We start from the raw sequence: 13,045 nt of genomic DNA on the forward strand, positions 1-13,045 counted from the left end.
TGTGACGGCATCATTGCCGACTCTTTTCTGAAACGTGGGATACGTTACTCCAGTTCTGTTAACTTGCGGGAGTGAACCAAGTGAAGCAGAGTTCATTTGGGCAAACCCTTCCTTCGCGGTGCGTTCAAGGAGGCTCGGTCATCTGACGTGTTGCTGCAGAAATGTGATGAAAAGTTGGGACAGGGATGGCAAACCTGTTTTCCTGACACATGTTCTTGGACTGTTCTTGAATTTGGCGACCGCATGCGGCTGTTGATGCACTTTCCTTTTAACATGCATATTTATTATAGGCTTTAGGTTATTATTCATTCTGCGGACTGCAATTAATTTTGCAGTGTACGCTGCTGGTCCTGGCCGACCAATTCCATTCCCTTCGTGTCTTGACGCGACAATGTGAATAAACGGCTGAAACTGGAACTGAGTTACAAGCACAGGGTGAAGAGCAGCAAGAAGATCCTCTCTGATATACTCTGCCGTGTTGGAGATTTGAACTGCCGGTATAGGATCGCGACCTCAGCGCTGCGCAAAAAATTCCCCCTCCTCGCACCGTTGTCCTCCACGATAAAATCTGAACCCGCCCGTCACGTCCTTCTTCCGTCACTGCCAGAATTGCATTGGGCCGCGAGGTCAGCGTAGCTGGGGTCAAGTTCTAATATAGTGGAACCAAAAACCTTGGCAGCGCGTCTGTGTAATGAGAGAATTTTGAGAGTCGTGAGACACAGAGAGAGAGAGAGAGAGAGAGAGAGAGAGAGCACAACCCCCCGTGTTCTCTGAAAATAATTATGCTCCAGTCTGCACAATGTCAAAGTCGCACCCTTTCGGTGTGAAAGTCGCGTCTGCTCGCGCAACGAGCAAAGGTCACAGTGTCACACTGTGACTGATTGCGTATTTCCGCAAATTGACTTTGACGAAAGCCTGAACGAGTGGAAAACACCTGGAGACAAAGAAACAGCAGCCGCGCAGTTTAATTGGCTGACAGTTCGGGGGGGGGGGGGGGCGCTACGAAATCACTCCTCGCGCAAACGGTGGTACGTGAGTGACATCTTGTATTAGTGAGTGGAATAACTGCGAAATCATTTTCATAATGATAAATAGATCATTTGTGAGTGAAATTATGTTTTACAACAGTCAAATCAGATTGTAGAGTGATATTTTAGAGCATTGAATTAGATTTCAACTTTTTACATCTGTGAGTGAGTGTGTGTGTGTGGGGGGGGGGGGGGAGATTGGCTCCTTGACAGTTAATGATAAAATCCTTACAAAAAGCTTCACCGCTCGCTTTTCCCCTCGGGATTAACCTGCGTGAAAAAGTCCGGTGGAGGTGCTATTCATTCACCTCTCTTCAGGGACGACGGCGCCGCGATCGATTGTCACAGGAGCCCAAAGTAAAGTGCGCTGAAGAATGAAGTGAAATATGGCTTTTTGGGAAGAAAGAAAAACATGGATGGATGTGATGTTAATGTGGCAAAAGCCGAGTGAGGCAAAGTGCGCGACCGACTCTCACGAACATTCACATGTACTTTTAAAGTTGATATAGACATTTTCTTTCTCGAAATGAATGTGTTGTAATGGAGAAAACATGAAGAGCAGTAAGCAGTTTAGTGATGCTACAGTTGAATTCCACAGGCAACAGAAGCGACGCATCCTCTAAAACTAATCAACACCGACTCCCACAACCATGTAATTGTTTTCCAGTCAGTTGTAGTTTGATTAATGACTATAAAAGAAAAGATTGCGGTCGTAGTTAAACACCTTCAATGCCAAACTTTGTTTTATGTTTTTCTTTTCCTGTTTTTGAACTTTTACAAAGTTCAAATTGGCGGCTGGAAAATGCATTTTTTTAAATTTATCCAAATTTGATCCAACATCAAATTTGGCACATTATTCCGTATTACAACTGAATAATGGTGATGATTCTTGAGCTATTCAGTTTGTTTGGCCCCGGGTCTCCAGGGGCCACGTTCCACCCACCTGCACTTTGTAGTAAAAGAATGAAGGAAGCACACGCAATCACGTTTCCCTTCCAAACGCGTCGGGTAAAGTCTTATTAAAGGTGAATTTTGAAGAGTCAAGGTTTGTTTTTCACTTTACACCATAAAGTGCATTTAATAACTCCAAAAAGTTGTTTTTATTAGACCAAAATGTGTGAAGGTTGATTCTCACATCGGTTTCCACCTTGATACGTTTCTGTTTAATACAATACAGCGCGTTCGCTCTGAGCGGAATCTGCTGGGTACCACAGGACGCCCCGGAATTACCGGGGCCGATTGCGATTGCGTCCCTTCGCTCCGCGGGTTTCCTTGGCGGCGGGGAAGCGGAAGAGGTGTCGCAGCTGGCGGAGCGGCTGACAGGCGCGGATGTTGTCAGCAAGAAACAGATGTGTGTGGCGCCTGACGTTGAGTTGGTTGTCAACGTCTCGTCTCGGAATAGAAGACGACCGTAGAAGAAGCGGGAGTGTGTGTGTGTGTGTGTGTGTGTGATGCAGTCGCCGTGCTCGAGGAGGACGGGGGCCGCTCTCGTCTGTTCCACTTGTCGACCTTTGATCCGGTCGTGGTTTGTGATTTCATAAAATTCAGGCAGCGTTGCTGCCAGACTCGTGCGGGCGAGAGCGTCGGTGCGGAAAAACAGGCCCGAGGTCGCTGAAGGTCTGTGTGCGAGAGAGGGATTCTTTAGCAGGGAATGAGGGAAATCCTCCCAAGCAGCACAGTTTGGTTTGTCATCACTTTTTTGTTGTCCCCCTGAAAGGAACAGTTGTAGGCATTAGGAAATTGAAGGAATATTCTGGCACCAATCCCCTCTTGCTCAGTGTTCACCATTCTGCAAGTTCCTTACTACGCCTTGAACGTAACTTTAAATTGAAGCAGTTTACACAATATTGGTTTAGTATATAATTCTATATACTAAATGTATTTACTGTCATATTTCACGATGACAAGCACTGCCGCCATCAATCAACAAGACCGTCGATGCGTCGCCCAGTAAACACTGATGTGGGGGTTCGAAAGGTCAAAGACCTTGGCCTAGTCTTTTTTAAATATTAAAAGAATTGGCTTTTAGGAATCTATGTTTCGTGCCGTATACTCATTGTTTCTGCAGCTGTTCTATTACTTCATGTAAACATGTACTTTCACTTTTCAACCAAACTCAACAAGCCCAGTTTTACAACTAAATATCTTTTTTTACCAAATCAGTGCTCTCTGGGAAGAGTAAGCCAAATGGATTAAACCGCCAATAAAAGACACTGTGCTAAGATTACAAGCGTGACAACAATCTGATGTCAGTGCGTTAAGATGTTTGTACAGTGTGAAGGAAGATGCTCCCAATTAATAGTTGCATTAAAAAAAAAGACGTTGCAGGTTTGAAAGGGTGCAAAACACTCCCCCCATTAACTTTCTTCTTCTGTTCAGGGCTCGTCAGTGAACATAGTCTCCATCAATAGTGTGTGTGTGTGTGTGTGTGTGTGTGTGTGTGTGTGTGTGTGTGTGTGTGTGTGTGTGTGCGTTGACGTCTCACACTTGAACCTGAGTGCCGCTCAGCTGCTTTCAACCTGGACGGTTCGACCTCTCCTCCTCTCCCTCCGACCTCCAGCTGCTCTCCGCCGCCGCGTGGAGAGGTTTTGACTGGTGACACTGACGGTTCGGCGTCTGCGAGTCGGGGGCGCCGATCCCCGACCGGGGGCACGCCTCGCTCCCTGTTAGCCACATCATGAGACAATGAGGACTATTGACGACCATCTGCTGCCCTCCGAACAGTGTGTGTGTGTGTGTGTGTGTGTGTGTGTGTGTGTGTGTGTGTGTGTGTGTGTGTGTGTGTGTGTGTGTGTTGCTGCCTCTTCCCGCCTCCCCCGCTGGAGCGCCGTACTAACACATCCACCTTTCGTGAAAGTGGGACTATGTACAATTTACATTTTTGAGTTTTAGTCAAAACCAAAACATACTGAGATTATTGAGCCGGAGTCGGTCACTAATGAGGTTTATAGTACCAGTGAAATTACACATAATATTAGAAAGTGTTTTTCCGTGTGGGGGGAAATGTTGACGCATACATGTAGTTAAAAAATCTTTAATAATCATGACATGAGTGTCTTCTATTTAATCTATCAGTGATTCAACCTCATGTCAGTTTCTTCCGTAAGTAGCGGGCCACTTTGCACAACCACGTCCGGGTTCTACTTAGTGCTGCTCGGCTGTTTCCGGTCCGGTTCAACAGCGGCATTATTTTGGAAAGGATGTACGTCACGAAGCCTGGTGCATGAATTATAACTAAAGTAAAAAAAATAACTAAAGAATAGCAAACAGATCAAATCGTCAATTTATTATTATTATTATGATGATTTGATCAGAAGGATTTTAATGTGAAAGCAACACATTCTTCCCCCTGAACGCTTCAGTGGCGTCTCATGGGTGTCAAGTGACCAAACTCCGTCTCCGCCCGTCAGTCTAGGATCTTAAAAAGTGAGTTTAAAGCTTTACAATAGTAAAGCAGTCGTCACAATTAAAAGTAATGTGAAATACACTCGTGCACACATTCCCTCTTACGCTGAGGCCTTTTGTCGGAGTACGCTCCACGTTGCAGCGGCAGCAGCCACCTCTGGACGAGAATAACAATGAAGCTAATTAAGCGCTCCCACGCGGCATTGTCAAATATTCATAACCCGATATCCCAGTTCTCCCGCCAAATCATTACCGCCCTGTCATTGGCAGGAGGCACGGCAAGCGCGACGATGCCTCTTTGTTGTCACACGGGTTCTTTCCCGTGTCGTCTTCCCTTGCACATGTTACTTTCTGTTTCTGCAATCTTTTATTTCCCCCCCCCCCGTCTCAGCTTTTGTCTTTTGTTTCCGTCGCTCTGACCTCCGTCGCTCTGACCTCCGTCGCTCTGACCTCCGTCGCTCTCGGTGCGTTCAAACTCTTTTTGTCAATTCGCCACGGTGACCGAGAACATCGGTCGGAACTCTCGGAACAATAGCACTTTCCTTGCCGTCGGCTACAAGGAGAACGGTGCGCAATGGGATGTCAATTAGATCGTGCAGGTCGTTGGCCGCGAGGCATCGGCGTTGCCTAGCAACCGTTCGCTAATGACAGAAAATGGGCAATAATCTGATACAAGTTCTTATCCCGACTTGCATAATAGTATGTAGATGACCTTCCTGACAAGTGCGTGCGTGCGTGCGTGCGTGCGTCTGTGTGTGTGTGTCTGTGTGTGTGTGTGTTACAGGCAACCTGAATACAATGAGAGTTAAATTCATCCATCTGCTGCTGCTGCCCTACGAGGCTGCAGGCTCAGGGACAATCAAGGGTTTGTTTGTGTGTGTGTGTGTGTGTGTGTGTGTGTGTGTGTGTGTGTGTGTGTGTGTGTGTGTGTGTGTGTGTGTGTGTGTGTGTGTGTGTGTGTGTGTGTGTGTGTGTGTGTGTGTGTGTGTGTGTGTGTGTGAGAGAGAGACAGACTGACACAGCTCTTATAGAATATTTCTGCATGCCGGATATGGCTCCGGGGAAGAGACGAAACAATCCAGTGGATCTGGTGGAAACGTTCGGCGTCTGAAATACAAAACACGATGTCAACAGGTCAAGATGTGCTGTGCTTGTGTTTTGCCGGAGGTGCTGTTCTTTATTTGGGTTTTCAGTCACATCGGGAAGTTCTCTTTGTCGTCTCATCTCAAACTCTGAAAACCACCGCGACGGTTCATTTAATAAGATGGGGGGGGGGGGGGGGGTTGTCACTGTTTTCCTCTGTTAGCATCTGTGTTTATCAATCATCTGTCTTAGCCCGTCTCCAAACACAACAGCATCTGCACGGCTTCCTGATGATCAGCCCGTCACTGGTACAACTGTGTGTGTGGTGTGTGTGTGTGTGTGTGTGTGTGTGTGTGTGTGTGTGTGTGTGTGTGGTGTGTGCGTGTGTGCGTGTGTGTGTGTGTGTGTGTGTGTGTGTGTGTGTGTGTGTGTTGCTGCAGGACAGGTGCATCCCAGCCTGTGTCTGTCTTTATAAAAGTGCTTTTCTTGTCCTGCCGACCACTCAAAGCAGCTCACATTCCCAGTCGTTCACGAGCAATATACGCACATTCGTACTTTTATGACACGGCACCTGGAGCAGGTGGGAACCAGTGTCCTGCTCAAGGACTAGAGCCCGACCGTTATACTGGGTGGCCGACAATATTGGTATTATCGATAATATCGATATTTTAAGAGCCCGACCGATATCATCGTCCAACTGATTTGAGCCTTTTATGTTTACATTTTATGTAAAATATATGTTTGTTATAACATATATGTATTTGGTTGTATTTGTATTTATTTATAAATAGATCAAGTTTATGGCTAAACTTAAATATTAACATATTAATGTCTTTGTCATAAAAGTTTGATAACGACAACCTGGGAATCATTCACTGATTTAAAAAAAATATATATATATATATGTATCGGTATCTGGACTCTTGTACTCCCAAAAATCCATATTGGTCGGGTTCTATCAAGGACACTGAGACACCCCCTCTAGAGGAGCCGGGAATCGAACCAGGGACCTTCCTTTGTGAGAAGAAAAAAAAAACATGAAGAGAAAACATGCATCAGATAAAGAAATGCAGCAATTAAAAAAACACACACACATGCAATAAGAATGTATGCACTCTGTGCCCTGGGAGGCAAGGGAGAGGGAGGGGCTTAGAGACAGACGTAGTCCTAAACCAACATTTTCAAGGGAAAAAAAAGTCTGATTCACATTTTTCCATATATATATATATATATGAAAATGTGGCGATAAATCTGTACACGTGAGAAGCCCAAGGTCCACCGAGGCCGCGCTGTTGTTAAAGTGTCCAATAAAAACATCCTATTTATCGTGTCTGTGAAGATCCTCAGAATCCTTCCGGGTCACGGTTGCCCGAGGAGAAAAGTCGAGGCGAGGGCACGGCGGCACTCGGCCGTAGATACTCGGAGACGTTGATGTAAAGTTCGTTTTCACCTCATCGACCGAGAGTCTCCCTCCTGTTCGAAAACCTCCAGGTCGAGAGGTGACACAACCGGCCGCCCCTCGATTCAGGTTCTTCATGGTTCCGTTATGTTGCTTTACATTCAGACAAATATTATATATATATATATATATATATAATATCCTTTCATCCATCGTCTACCGCTTAATCCACTTAAGGGTCGCGGATATAGATATTATATAATATATTTCAACCTCGACACGAAATGTTGACCCTCCGAAAAAAAGGAATAGAAGATCATGTTTCAAAAAAATGACGTGGGCAACGGAGGCAGCGGTTAAACAACACGATGAGACTCTTCTCCTCCGGATGACCCTGCTGGTCGTCTGCGGAGCGTATGCCTTACACTCGCGCTATCGTGCCGCTATCTATTCTGCCATGGAGGAAGGTGAGCTGGACACGTAATAAAACAAAAGTTGGAAAAACGGAACCGTGTGCCGCCTGTGTTTTTCTACACGCGCACAACTCGCTGCTCCCGCGAAAGACACATTCGGGTTTTTCTTTTAGGACTTTTTAACGAGACCTCAGTTGTGCAGTATAACCCCTTAAAGCGCGAGGAAAGAAAGAAACGTACGCGGCGCCTCGAATGTTCCTTCTGCCCGATACATGGATTTATTTGAGTTAGTGGGCACCCAGGTGTACACCCCGCACACACACACACACACACACACACACACACACACACACGAACTGTAAACTGTTCGGCTCTGTCTGACAGGAAGGACTCGGCCACAGTTTCCTGCCCTCAGCGTCCGTCTGAGAGTCTCTGGCAGCTCTGCGGCCCGGTCGGTGCCTGGCAGGTCCCGGTCGGAGCTGCGGAGCGACGGGTGGATTAAAACGCTCCTCGCTCGCCAAACCGCCCAGACAATGCGGGCGGGCATGTTCTACCGCCGGCTCATCGCCGCCGCTGAAGGCGTCCCCGGTGCTGTTGGTCTCGTGCAGTACAGCAGTAGTTCGTCGTTCGTCCTTTCCAGAGCCACGTAAAAAGTCACTCCTGTAAGCCGTTGGGAGATTCCACGAGCAGTCGGGCTTTAACAATGACTGGTCCACACGCCTCCGAGCCTCCGACGAGCGCCCATTCATCAATGATTTTCTACTTCTGTGAATCTACAAAATCAGCAGGGTGAATATTTCAAATACACAATTTTGGATTCGGCCGCGCGCCTTTTCCGATAATGTGGCCGCGCTGCATGTTTTGATTGATCAAGTGGGGGTTTTTTGAGTCATTTTAAAAATTGAGTATCTGCCGATACCGAGTCCCGATCCGATACTTGTAAGTTCCTACATGATACAGTTGCACAGTGCTGCGCACTTTACATTCAAGTTTAACATTACGTTCACATTAAACTACTGCGCCGTGGGTCCGAGATAAACTGTCTGTCTGGAACAATACTTCAAGAATTGACAGTGAAGTTAACTTGACTTGACTCGACTTTGAATCAATCCAACGTATATGCTCGACAATCATGTAGCTTTGTGGAGCAGAAATGTATCGCTCGCGAGTATAGTTCTACGCTCGCGGATTCCGTTCTGTGCGCGTGCGGAGTTAAAAAATACTCCATCGCGAGTATGATTTATGCTCGCCGTGTTGATCTTCCCTCTCCTATTATACACACGTGGCGTGTTGGGGGTCTATACCGTGAAGCTCCAGAGCTGCAGCGTCTGCAGCCGAGACCGTCTGACGCAGCTGACGTGAAACAGAGGATCGGGTCTACGCTCATGATCATGGAAGCGGATCCCGGTCGGTTATAGAAGCCTTGATCGGACATCCCCGGTATTGAATGTGGAGGGGAAATCTCCATCACGAAAATCCGTCGGCCCTCACAAAGGCTCAGTTCATATTACGGGATAATGTCACAGTTCTTTTCCAGTTCTAGTTCCCGCTGTGAAGGAGGGAGCGGTGCATTGTGGGGGAAATGTCCGAGCTCGTTTTCCTCCTTCTTCTTTTTTTTTAAAGTTGTTGAAAGCAATGCTGTGTACGTGACGCTGTGTAATTGCTGCCTGAGATCAATTACCCCTCATCACAAGAGGCTAATTTGTTTCTGCCGTTCGTTCTCACACTGTATGAAAAACAACAGGGATTAACGTCCATTGCAGTTTTTGCGATACGCCCGTCAGTCGTCAGACACCCAACAAGTGAAATGTGTCCCTGAGATTGAGAGTAAGGCGACCAACTGAGGTCCTGAAGTTCAGATTGATGATCACACACGCGATGCAAAGTGACCCGGGCGAGCTGTGCGTTTCTAAATCAAAGAGGCGCTCGTGCATTGTAACGTAGGTTTTGCTGACAGGATTCCCGTGGGGACATATCCGAGATATGGGGATGAGAGTGAGATCGGCTGGAGACGGAGCAAAACTCAATCAAGTGTGTGTGTTGAGTTTTCATCAAGATGGAAGTAGATGAGAGTCAGCAATCTCACGCCCTCATCGAAGACACGTCGACCTCTGTCTTCAGCCCGAACAGCAGCCTTAATCAAGCACATCCATTTACTTCTACCGCTTTTACCCATTTAAGGGTCGCGGGGTCGCTGGAGCCAATCCCAGCTCACATTGGGCGAGAGGCGGGGTTCACCCTGGACAGGTCGCCAGCCTGTCACAGGGCCACATACAGAGACGGACAACCATTCACTCTCACATTCACACCTACGGTCAATCTAGAGTCTCCAATGAACCTGACCCCATTCTGCATGTCTCTGGACTGTGGGAGGAAGACAGAGAACCTGGAGAGAACCCACGCACACACGGGGAGAACATGCAAACTGCACACAGAAAGGCCCTGGTTGGTTTGAACCGGGATTCGAACCCAGAACCTTCTTGCTGGTTCTTTAATGAAATGTGCTAAACATTTGTGCCTGACGAAGCAAGTCTCCGACTTTTAAAATGTGGGGACGTGTGGGCGAAGTTAATGATAAACCGTCATTACTGTCCACGCCTGTGCCATGACCCAAAACAATATTAGTGTATTTGCTTTTTGGCCTAAGTGACAGTAATGGAAAAAAAACAATGTTTGAAGGAAGTAATGAGTTAATTAAGAAGCTATTCCATCACATTGCAGATTACTCAAGAGCAGAAGTAACTATTTATTTGACTTGTTCAATTATTTCCCCATAACTCAGTCCAGCGCAGAGTCAGGGCTCCATCAAACAAACTCCAAGATCAGATCACAGATATTATTTTGCGTGATTTGCTGCTGGAAAACAAATCATTGTGCTTCTGCAGCATTGGGACGTGCTACTGATCGTCGCAATCGACACAATCACGCAGGGAAGTCGGCCTTTGGACTATGGACACGTCTGGAGTGATTCATCAAACGTGTATTCCTCACGTAGCGTCGCTCGTGTGGACCGTTGTATTCACAGTGACAAAAGAATAGGATCACTGTGTACGCTTGCTGTGCCGTGATTGAGACTTGTACATGGACTCAATTGTGTAAAAGAAAATTATTTGAATTTATGTTTTTTTTGCCGACACTCGTTTCAGTTGTTTATTGTGTTTAAGTCAAAAAGTGAATTAGAGAAAACAAATGGAGTATCCTAATTCCTTTTCAACACAGACCGTGCGTGCGTGCGTGCGTGTGTGTGTGTGTGTGTGTGTGTGCGCGCGCGCTGAAAGCGATGCTCTGTGCAAACCTCAATTATCGCCGTGTGTAATTGCTGTGTGCGATTAAAATTTTGATCCATAGCAATAGTGGGATGCAGAGAGAGCGAGAGAGAGGTCAACGGAGAGGGGAATGCTTGTTTGTTGTGTCTGTGTGTGTGAAGGAGACGTCAGCCGAGGCGTTGACGAGATCCGTATCCGGAGGGTTGATGGCGTTTTGGGGGGAAGTCGTCTTTTCCACAGGAGCAGTACGGCAGATTTGTTTCAGTGCCAACACGATACTGACTGTGGACCGACACGTCCAGTCGCTGGTTTGTTTGTTTCGCAGCTGACGAACAATCGCAAAGCTCCGGCCCATTGGACCTCAGGCAGATTGCGGAAATGTTGATTCGAGCCATTGTACCGTCCCGTGGTGATTACTGCAGCACACTTTAAAAGAGGTCCAGACTGTCGACTACGTCCCTCAGAAAGCTCTCACATGACACTGTTCTTGATCGCTGGCTCCCCGTCAACATCCGAGTCCGATTCAAAGCTCTTCCTGTGAGTGATCACCGACGGAGCCTCGCACCGCCCGTCACCATGACTACCTACATCAGAGATCCACTGCAGTTCAAGGTCATCGGATCAAGGCTCGCTGGTAGTCCCTCGATCTAAAGGCTCGAAACTAAGGGAGACAGGAAGTCGCTCCTAAACACCCTCCCACTGGACAGTGTAGAAACTTTTAAAGGAGACATGTTATGCTCATGTTCAGCTTCTTACTTTTGATTGGGGTTATTACCTGAAAAATGTTTACATGCTCTAATGTTCAGTAAACACATCAGTTTCCTCATTCTGTCCATACCTGCCGCTCCTCTTTCTGAAAAGCACGGTTTAAGCTCCTGTCTCTTTAAGGCCCCTCCCTCCAAGTGAAGCCTAGTCTGCTCTGATTGGTCGACAGCTTCAGCCGCGCTCAGGAAGTGCTCTAGCTTTACCCGGCTTCGTTGGGGGGGGGGGGGGCGGGCGTGGCAGACTAATTTGATGATGTCACCTAATACGGAAATATCGGCCGGACTACTGACGAGACCTTTCAGGGGTTTCCGGAGCAGAGTTGTTTTTTCTGTCGTGGAGAGGAGTTCCATTTAGTGTGGAAAATATTTACCTTTATAACACACTAGAGGAAAGGGAAAAACAGAGACGGTGAGTTCATACATTTGTTTGGTCAGTCCCTGGTTTGCTTTGGCCGACCGGCGTTTCACCTAATGTAGTGTGAAATAAACAAGTGCAAGTTGTCGGCCCGTGGACAGTTACTCTCAAAGAGCTGCCTCGGTTTAACGCAGTTTGGTTTTTCGTTCACCTTAATGTACGACAGATTACAACACCGAGCTCTTTAGGAAAACCTCCCCCACGCGTTTTTACGACGTATAAAAATACTCCCAAACCATTTGTGTCCCATATGTTGGTTTTTTTTCAAAAGTTATTTCTGTGGTCAGTAGAGGGTGAGGCACATAGGAGTGTACACACACACACACACACACACACACACACACACACACACACACACACAAAAAGAACATGAACTCTTCTCTCTTTCTGCCTCACTGCATCCAAACACTCAACATCCGAACTCTGTCTGTCTCTCTCTCTCTCTCTAACACACTAATACGCACAAAGGGATGAGCCGAGGCAAACACACACACACACACACACACACACACACACACACACACACTGTCCTATCATACTTTATTTTTAGCTCACCCCCCCACTCACCCACCTACCCACCATCACCAGCCCTGACCTACATCACAGCATGAATAAAGCAACAGACACATGAAGAAACTGAACTCAGAGGGGAGTGTGTGTGTGTGTGTGTGTGTGTGTGTGTGTGTGTGTGTGTGTGTGTGTGTGTGTGTGTGTGTGTGTGTGTGTGTGTGTGTGTGTGTGTGTGTGTGTGTGTGTGTGTGTGTGTGTTGGGGGGGTATCTGGGGAGGGAGAGACAGAGGGAGACACAAATGTAGAAAAATGAATTCCCCCCTGTGCTAGATGACAGTTCCAGTTCTGTCAGCAGATCTCACCTGCTACGACTGTCCCAGAGGGTGAAGACACACTCACACACACACACTCACACACACACGCACACACACGGGGGCGACCCCGGACCCTCGGCACCGGCAGCGATCCGAAAGCCTCCTCGCGCCTCAGATGCAGATGTAAAGCGAAAGCCGACAAGAGGCGGCGAGCTCTGGACTTTGAGTCGCCGAGGCCCGTGCGCCTGCGACATCCCCCGCGGGCCCCGCCGTCCGGCCCGCGTCTGCCTCGCCGCCGATGAAGCGCAATCAGATGGGCGGCTTTCAGGGAGGGAGGAGTGGCGCTTCAGGAACGAGATGAAAAATTGGATTCAGGTCTCTCTCTCTCTCTCCTCAGCCTCAAAGCATCTCGAGTGGGTCGCGCCTTTATCCTGATGTGGCAGATCAA

At 47.5% G+C, this 13,045-nt stretch overlaps 1 protein-coding gene across 1 annotated transcript in view; it reads left to right on the forward strand.

Moving 5' to 3' along the window:
- Positions 1–13,045, forward strand: part of LOC118302683 (protein kinase C-binding protein NELL1-like) — a 217,373-nt gene that overhangs the window by 130,824 nt on the left and 73,504 nt on the right. The window lies entirely within an intron of this gene.

The sequence above is a fragment of the Scophthalmus maximus genome, chromosome 4 (genome assembly GCF_022379125.1).
Source record: "Scophthalmus maximus strain ysfricsl-2021 chromosome 4, ASM2237912v1, whole genome shotgun sequence".
Classification (NCBI taxonomy): Eukaryota; Metazoa; Chordata; class Actinopteri; order Pleuronectiformes; family Scophthalmidae; genus Scophthalmus; species Scophthalmus maximus.